The sequence below is a fragment of the Vicia villosa genome, unplaced genomic scaffold (genome assembly GCF_029867415.1).
Source record: "Vicia villosa cultivar HV-30 ecotype Madison, WI unplaced genomic scaffold, Vvil1.0 ctg.000927F_1_1, whole genome shotgun sequence".
NCBI lineage: Eukaryota > Viridiplantae > Streptophyta > Magnoliopsida > Fabales > Fabaceae > Vicia > Vicia villosa.
The window spans coordinates 429242-437553 of NW_026705417.1; the positions used below are offsets into that span (position 1 = coordinate 429242).

The window sequence follows — 8312 nt, forward strand, 5'->3', positions numbered from 1 at the left end:
TGCAAGGTTAGGTACATTAACCCAATATTATGAACACTTAAGAATGAAAACACGATTGATCAATACCGTGATTCATATTTGTACTCTGGGAAAAACATTTTCAAATGAGGAACTAGTTGTAAAAATTCTTAAAAGCCTAAATTGTTGCTGGAAACTAAAAGTCACTATGGTTTATGAATTTCATGATTTAGAAACTATGGACACACACACCCTTTTTGGTAAATTGAAGGAACATGATATAGAGCTCAAGAGACTAGATATTGACGAAGAAGATCACAAGAAGAAGAAGAAAAGTATTGCAATAAAAGTCACAAACATTAAAGATATGGATGTAGAAGATAAAGAATAAAAAACTAAAAGTAGTGAATTCATGGAGTTTATGTTTTTAAAATTCATGGAATTCCTAAAGCTCCAAATCCAGAAGCAAAGTGAAGAAAGTTCCTCCTCCATTCCTACATTCCATCAATGCGGAGAGAAAAGGAACATAAGACCAAACAGCCCTAAAAAAAGAGAAGAAACCAAAATAAGTTCAAGAAAACCTAAAAAAAAGAAAAGAAAGCATACATATCCTAGGATAACGATGATATAGAATTCTGAAATATGGAAGAAGCTGACAATTTTCTCATGGAAAATCAGCAAAATGACGTGAAACATTTGTCTCATGGCAAATCAGCAAAACGATGAGGTAACCTCTCACTTTTCTTATCAAGATTTATTTTTCATTTATAAGAATCTAACAATAGAAACAAGTAAATGAGAAAAACAATTATATCTACCTTCAAAAACACTATCTCTTCCCTTGAATTATCAAATGAAAGCATGCTGGAAGAAGTAAAATGTCTTAGAAAAAGACAAGATGATCTAATTCAAAAAATTTCATCTTCTCACAAAGACTCAAATGAATTTATTAACTGTGATCAATGAAACATTTTGAAAAATAAAATTGATGTTCTTCAAAACACACTTGATAAATTCACTAAATGTAGAGACAACTTGAATCTTTTGTTAGGAAAACAATGGGCAACTTACATTAAGTCTGGTCTTGGTTATGAACCAAATAACAATAGTAAAAGTTTTATCAATAATTTTCAATGTCCAACCAACATCTAAATGCAAAACCCTGAAATGTGATTATTGTAATAAAGATAGTCTTATTTCTATATTCAGTTTTATTAAGAAAATCCATGAGAGAAAAGAAATACATCCACCTTCATACTTTTATAAAGAGCATTTTTAGCGTAAAAATGGAAAGATATATGCTCATAATATGTATTCACTAACATTAAAGGACCTAAAAAGATGTGGGTACCAAATGTACATAGGTCAAATTGTGATACAGAAGAAATAAATATGTTTTCTTCTTCCACTCCTACGATGGAATAAATCCCTTTGTAACACCCCATTTTTACCCGGCAAATATATATAAATCAGAGTTTTCAAAATTTCTCAATAAACAAATGAAGCGTCACATAATCAAAACAAAACAAAATCAACTCGTCGCATAAAGCGGATACATAACACCTTTAAAACAGAATAACTTATTTTATTAAAACACAGCGGAATCACTTAAACAAGTATTCAATAAAATATCTTCAGTTAACTTATCATTTTTTCAACCAAGATAACACAATTAAACAGCAACATCATGAATGACATAAATCGTCCCCCCAGAGTGCTACGTATCAGAGCGACAACCGACTCGAGTAACGTCAACTAAATCTTCATACTTGAATACCTGCACGTTACCAATATAAAGGCAACGGCGAAACAGGAGAAAAGGGCGAGATATCAAATCATATAAGTGGGCGTATGATAAATTGCATGCTAGAATTCAGACATATAAAATCATCACATCACAAGTATCAATAGCTACTATACACACCATACTTCTACAGTTCATTAGTCTCACATACTTTTCATCACACAACAAGTCATAATCATGTAAATAATATCATCCAATAAATTTCACATATTCAAGTATACACAAAATTCAATAGTATAATACTTCAAAGATTCAATACTATTATCCCAAATATATGCACAATCCATCATTATCACATATTCACACATTTAACCAATTATGTATCAAAACATCACCAATTTCAATTATCACATCTCATGTGCACATAACAATCACATAAATGCATATATTCAAACATCACATAACCTCAATGTGACTCAATGCAAGACACGTGACTCTATGCATGTGGTACCCAATGTGGACCCAAAGTTCCACCGCTTCTGATTCATATAGAATCTAGCCACGCTTCAGATCCGGACAAGATTGAAGCCACCAAATGTAAACATATAGTTTACCGCTTTCCGAATTCACTCTAGAATCCAAGCCGCTTCCGATCCGGACAAGATCAAAGCTACTATGCATGTTTCCAATTAAGGATCAACGTAATCTACGTCTATTTCCATTCAAGGATCACCGTCTAATACCATGTGAACCCACAGTTTCACCGCTTCCACAATAAAGCTGACTATGTTATGAATGAATGTACAATTAACAACAATATATGCAATTAAGATTATCTCTTCAATCTTAACTTACCGCATACCACAATAATCCAACTCTATGAATTATCCACCAATTGTACACAACATTCACAATACATAGATATTATTCACATATAAAAGGCCAATTAATCCATTACGATTCACAAAATCCAATTAACACTAGTAACCATACTATCTCATGTTAATTCTCATTTTGCCAATTATATATGAACATACACTTTTAAAATCAAGCAATTAATCATTAAAATTAATGCTATCCAACTATCCACAGAGAATCAATATCAAAACAACATCATTGGCATATCAATATATATTTCTCAACATACATACTCAAGCCAAAACAAATTACAAATAAATTTTCAAAATATCATAATTTATCGACAAACCAAATAGTTGATCTAATTCAAAACTATATTCCAATCAATTAAACACATTGAAATTAATTCAACTATTAATTTAATCAACCAATTAATAATCACACTATATTAATTTAATTCACTTTTATTTCTACTCCATTTCCAATTTCTAGCATTCTATTGCTCAAGACCGTTTTTATTGAAAAGAATATCGCGCTAGCTTTCTAACGCTTCGAACGGGGACTCAAACGGAGTTACGGTTTAAAAGATATGAATTGTTAAAGTTCCAATGAAAAAGCAAACACCGTCATTATACACCGACAACTCTAAACATGTCAGAATTACTCATAACAAACAAAAGTATGACTCTTAGTAATTCAAAACAACTCTAACAACTTTATTGTCAACTCTAACAACTCTATTGACAACTTTAATAACTCTATTGACAACTCTATTAGCAACTCTAACAACTCTATTCAAATTAAAATAACTCAAATTAGCCTATTACTCTAATTATTTATCTCTAATTCCAAAACTCCTAAAATTATTATAAATAATATTAATTCCAAATCCATTATATTCTATTCCTAAAATGTGTGTCAATTTCCATCACAAAACCAATATTTATTTATAAAGAATATTTAATTTAAACACAATTTCGGTCGATCCGTAAATATCACAATTTCAACAAAATAACACAACCAATATTTAAAATCGGGAATATAGTGTTACAAAAGATTCTTATAGGGATTCAATTATGTTACATGTGTGCCTAGAAGAAGATCAAATGTCTCTACATTGGTTAATGAGTAAGCAACACAACACAATTGAAGAGAATTCTTACCTCTTTTTGAGTAGTACGTTAAGCATCTAATCAAACCATACTATGATGTTACTTGATCATATTATATCTTAAAATATCTATATTCTCTAGAAATGTCTAATGTTAAGATATATTTGGATGCCAATGTATTTTTAGAATGAGTGTTGAATGCATCATCTCTGTTTGGCACTCCAACAAGTACATCAATATCCCAACCCTTAGAATAATAACATGTTAGGTTCAGCATCACTAAGCAGTATATCAATATAAATGTTTTAGCAATAACTTAATAAAAAAATATGTTCTACTTGCATCATATACACATTCAAAAGCTGAGATCATAGTCCGAACGGTTACTACTTTAAACTATATACTAAATTGTTAGTGAACTAACTTGTAGCACATGTTTCATAATCTTTTGAGTTCACGAACTCATTCACCCCGAACTTCTTAGTTGAGAACAAGATTATGACCAAATTTAAGTCATTGAATTTATGTTGACCACAATCTTAAATCAAGTTACTAAGTTACAAAAATATCACTTTTTAAAATAGTCACATAAATGTACAGTGATAGGTATAAATAGGGTATATGAGAAGGGGAAAACACCAGAGTTATATATAACCATATCCAGCAAAATGAGAATAGAAGAAAAATTGAAAGTCATTCATCACAATTCCAACTTTCTAGGTTTTCATGCTATACTGTCATAACACATAAGCCATTTCATCAGACAGTAAATTAGGAGTATAGCAGCTTAGATTTCAATCGGTTTCATAGAAAATCTCTATTTCCAGCAATAGACTAACACTAGCATATGTAATAATCTAAATCTCTCATCCATAACATACAATTGTTCATAAGCCCCATTATAGGAAAAGAACCCCACCCTTACCTTATCAATGGAAGCAACTCAATGGGTCTCTAATTGCATCTTTACTTGACACCATGGATGAAAAATTTTCAAGCTTCTTCTTCTTCTTCTCTATAGTCTTGCCTCTTTCTCCTCTATTCTTGTTTCTTCATTATGACAACTCTCTCTCTTTCGCAAATCTCTAAAAACCTAATATAAAACCAATTGGACTTAGTGTTTAAATCCTCTCTTTATTTAATATTCTCCAAAATCAATTTAGGCCCAATAAGATATATAACTCAAAAAAATCAATTATATCACTTATAATAATAATTCCTTTAATATAATAATTCCGACTTATAACTAATATTATTTTTAATATTATTTTCCAACTATCCGACTTCAATTTATATAATTCCAAATACGCCCTTAAATAACACCGACAATCCAAATTCGACTAAATCAAATATTTAAATCATTCAATAATTTAATTAACCAATTTAATTAAATTCGGGATGTTACACCCTTCACATTATAATAAAAGACAATCACATTGAATATTTTTTTTATAAGATCCCTAATTTCCCTTTATTTAGTCTATGTGTTTAAAGTGTTATTGCACAAGTTACTTAGTATTAATTTAGTTGTGTAACAAAGGTAATAGAGTATGTTCAATTTTTTTATATGCGTGGTCTTCAAAAAAAGATAATAGTTTAAACTTCCTATTGAAAAGAGTATGACTATATAAGAACTCGTACATATTACCTTTGGTGAACTAGCCTCTAATAGACAGAAGTAGAAGTTTTTAATTATGTAGGTATACTTGAAAAAACATCCTTGGAAAATGATCAAAGAAAGAGGAAGAGGAACTTCAAAGTCCAAATGCAGAAACTCAAGTTGAATAAGTTAACTTAGATGTACAATGTTTATCTTAAGAATTGAGGATCATCCTAATCAAAATATTAATAAATATATTTCTAAGAGAATATATATCAACACTCCATTAATAAGTTATGTAAACTTGTGGCTTTTGTTACACAAACTGAGCCAAAAGAAATTGATAAAACCTATCATCAAAGAACAATGGTCTCTTGCTATACAAGAAAGGTTAAATCAATTTGAGAGAAACAATGTTTGGGAAGTCGTTCCCAAAAAAATTGAGTGATGTGAACCTTAGTGGATCTTTCACAACAAGCTTTACGTTTTTTTGTTTAAAGAATAAAATAAAAACTTGTTGCGAAAGGTTGTAATCAACATCAGAACCTGGATTTTAATGAAACATATGCTGTTGTAGCTCGCATATAAGCCTTAAGGATGTTTCTAACTTTATCATGCATTATGTTTTCCTAAAATATTTCAAATGGATATAAAGAGTGCACTCTTGAACTGTTACATCTATAAGGAAGTGTATGTTGATCATTTTCTCAATTTTAAAAAGCTCTTCTTTCTCATTAAGAGGTCTCTCTACGATTTTCTGCATGAAAATAAGTTTTTAAGAAGGTGGAATAATACAACATTTTTCAAACCAAGCGTTTCCTTATTGTGCATGTTTCTTTGTGCAAGGAAGCTTCTATATGATTCAAAATAAATCGAAAGATGGGATATCATTATGTATAATATTAGGTGTTGACATTGATAGTATCATTAAACTAATGCGATCATGGAAACTATTAAAAGGATAAGATGATATATTTATCATGGATTTATCAGTCGTATAGTTGGACTAAATCTCATATCAAACGATTCGTAGAGAAGGAAAATTGAGAGTGGTCAATCGTTCACTTGAAAAGGGAAACTTCAAAAGTTACATTGGGAAATCACAAAACATTGATTAATTCTCTAGTAAGTGATTTATTAATTGATCAATTGATTAAATTTATTTTCTACTAACCCATGTTTGAGTTTTAAGTGCTTTTGGAGCAAAGGGGTGTCAAACTTAGTATGCCTAGAGCAAATATTAGTCTAAGGCCCAAAGAGATTGAACAAAGGGTGTCCAAAAGATTTCCTAGGGAAACTGGTTATCCCTTGGATGGAATCTGAGGCTTCAAAGCCTTTCTATAAAGGATCAAGGGTGAGTCCTTCAAAGCTTACTTACCAATTTATCGTAAAGCTAAATGCTACCATCTGTAGGGAGAAGCACAATCTCATGCTCACTCTAGAATACCCTTGCTCATCTCTTTGTCAGGTAACTTGTTCCTTTTACCCAACCAAACATGTGATATATATATGTTATCCTTTTTCACCTTTCTAATTATCCCAAAAAGGGTGAAGTATACACTTAGGGGGAGTATAAAATACTTTCTACCTAATTAAATGGGAGATTAATTACTCTAAGTATATATATTTATCTCTTTTACCAGCTCATTGAGAGATGCGTTGTCATCATTAGAAAGACAGAGAATGTAGATCTATGTGCTTGTAGGTATAAAGTTGATGACTCCGCAAAAGATCCTCTTTGATATTTTGATGGCAAAAATGTAAATAGTTATGATGTTAAAGCCAGTAGAAAATAACTTTCAACACTCTGATGACGATGAACCAACTACTATAACATTTCAATACTTAATTTGAAAAAGAGACTCAAGATTCATTACTAAAAAGTTCGCTTTTAGTAATCGAAAAATTTCGGTCACTATTATTTTTTGTTTTCTTTTTCTATTTTTAATACTCTTTATTACATGTTACTATTTCCTTTCTGTTGTGAATTCAATACTAAGAACAAAGTATAATGCAAGGGAAGAATAAAGGACAAGGAAGAAGAGGAACACAAGAACTGGTTATAACTGCTATTCTTTCACTTTCTCTTAGAAAACAAGATTACAAGTTTACAAGAATAACAAATAACCTCTCTCACCCTAAATTAGGATTTGCAGCTTAGGAATGATGAGAGACTAGTATGCTATTTATAATAAAACCTAACATACTAACTAATGGGCTTTTTCCACTAGGCCCATTACACAAGCCAACTTAATAAACAAGTTAACTTAACAAATTAGGGTTTAAACACTAAACCTAATTTAACATGCTAACAACCCTAGCATCTTCGACACAAGCATGTGAACAACCTTCGACTTCATGCTTAATCTTGTCGAACAAAGAAGCTACCCTTCGGCCATACTAGAGTTCGATCAAATTTCTCACAAATCTCAACCTTGGACCTAACTCTACAACATCAAGGGAACAACTAGCTTTCTTCATGCAGCCTTATCAACTGCATACAGTTGAAAAACTTGCAACTTGGCAATGTCTTGGTGATCATATCAACAACATTGTCTTTAGTCGAAACCTTCAGCACTTAAACTTCTCCACGCTCGATTACTCCCCTGACGAAATGCAGTCTCACATCAATGTGCTTAGTTCGCTCATGATAGGCTGAATTCTTCGACAGGTGTATTGCACTCTGACTATCACATTTAACAGTGATACTTCGACCTTGAAGTTTCAGCTCCTTTGCAAAACCTTCAAGCCACAATGCTTCTTTCACAGCTTCAGTTAAGGCAATATACTCCACTTCAGTGGTTGATAGAGCAACAAACTTCTGAAGTGTTGCTTTCCAACTAATTGCAGTGCCAAACATAGTGAAAACATAACCAGAAATAGATTTTCTGGAATCCATACAACCTGCATAATCATAGTCGACATATCCTTCGATTACTGCTTTACTATCTTCACCTAAGGCTCCACCATAAATTAGGACTCTATTCAGAGACCCATTTATGTACCTTAAAATCCACTTCAATGCTTGTCAGTGAGCCTC

General features: G+C 31.4%; 1 long non-coding RNA gene across 1 annotated transcript; it reads right to left on the minus strand.

Annotated features, from left to right (window-relative positions):
* LOC131632327 (uncharacterized) lies at positions 1-5492 on the minus strand. The gene is made up of 3 exons (XR_009292956.1): positions 5321-5492; positions 4598-4765; positions 1-500 (listed from the first exon to the last, which is right to left on the minus strand). It is a non-coding gene; the product is annotated as an uncharacterized LOC131632327 (long non-coding RNA).
* Between the last annotated feature and the right edge of the window lie 2820 nt (positions 5493-8312).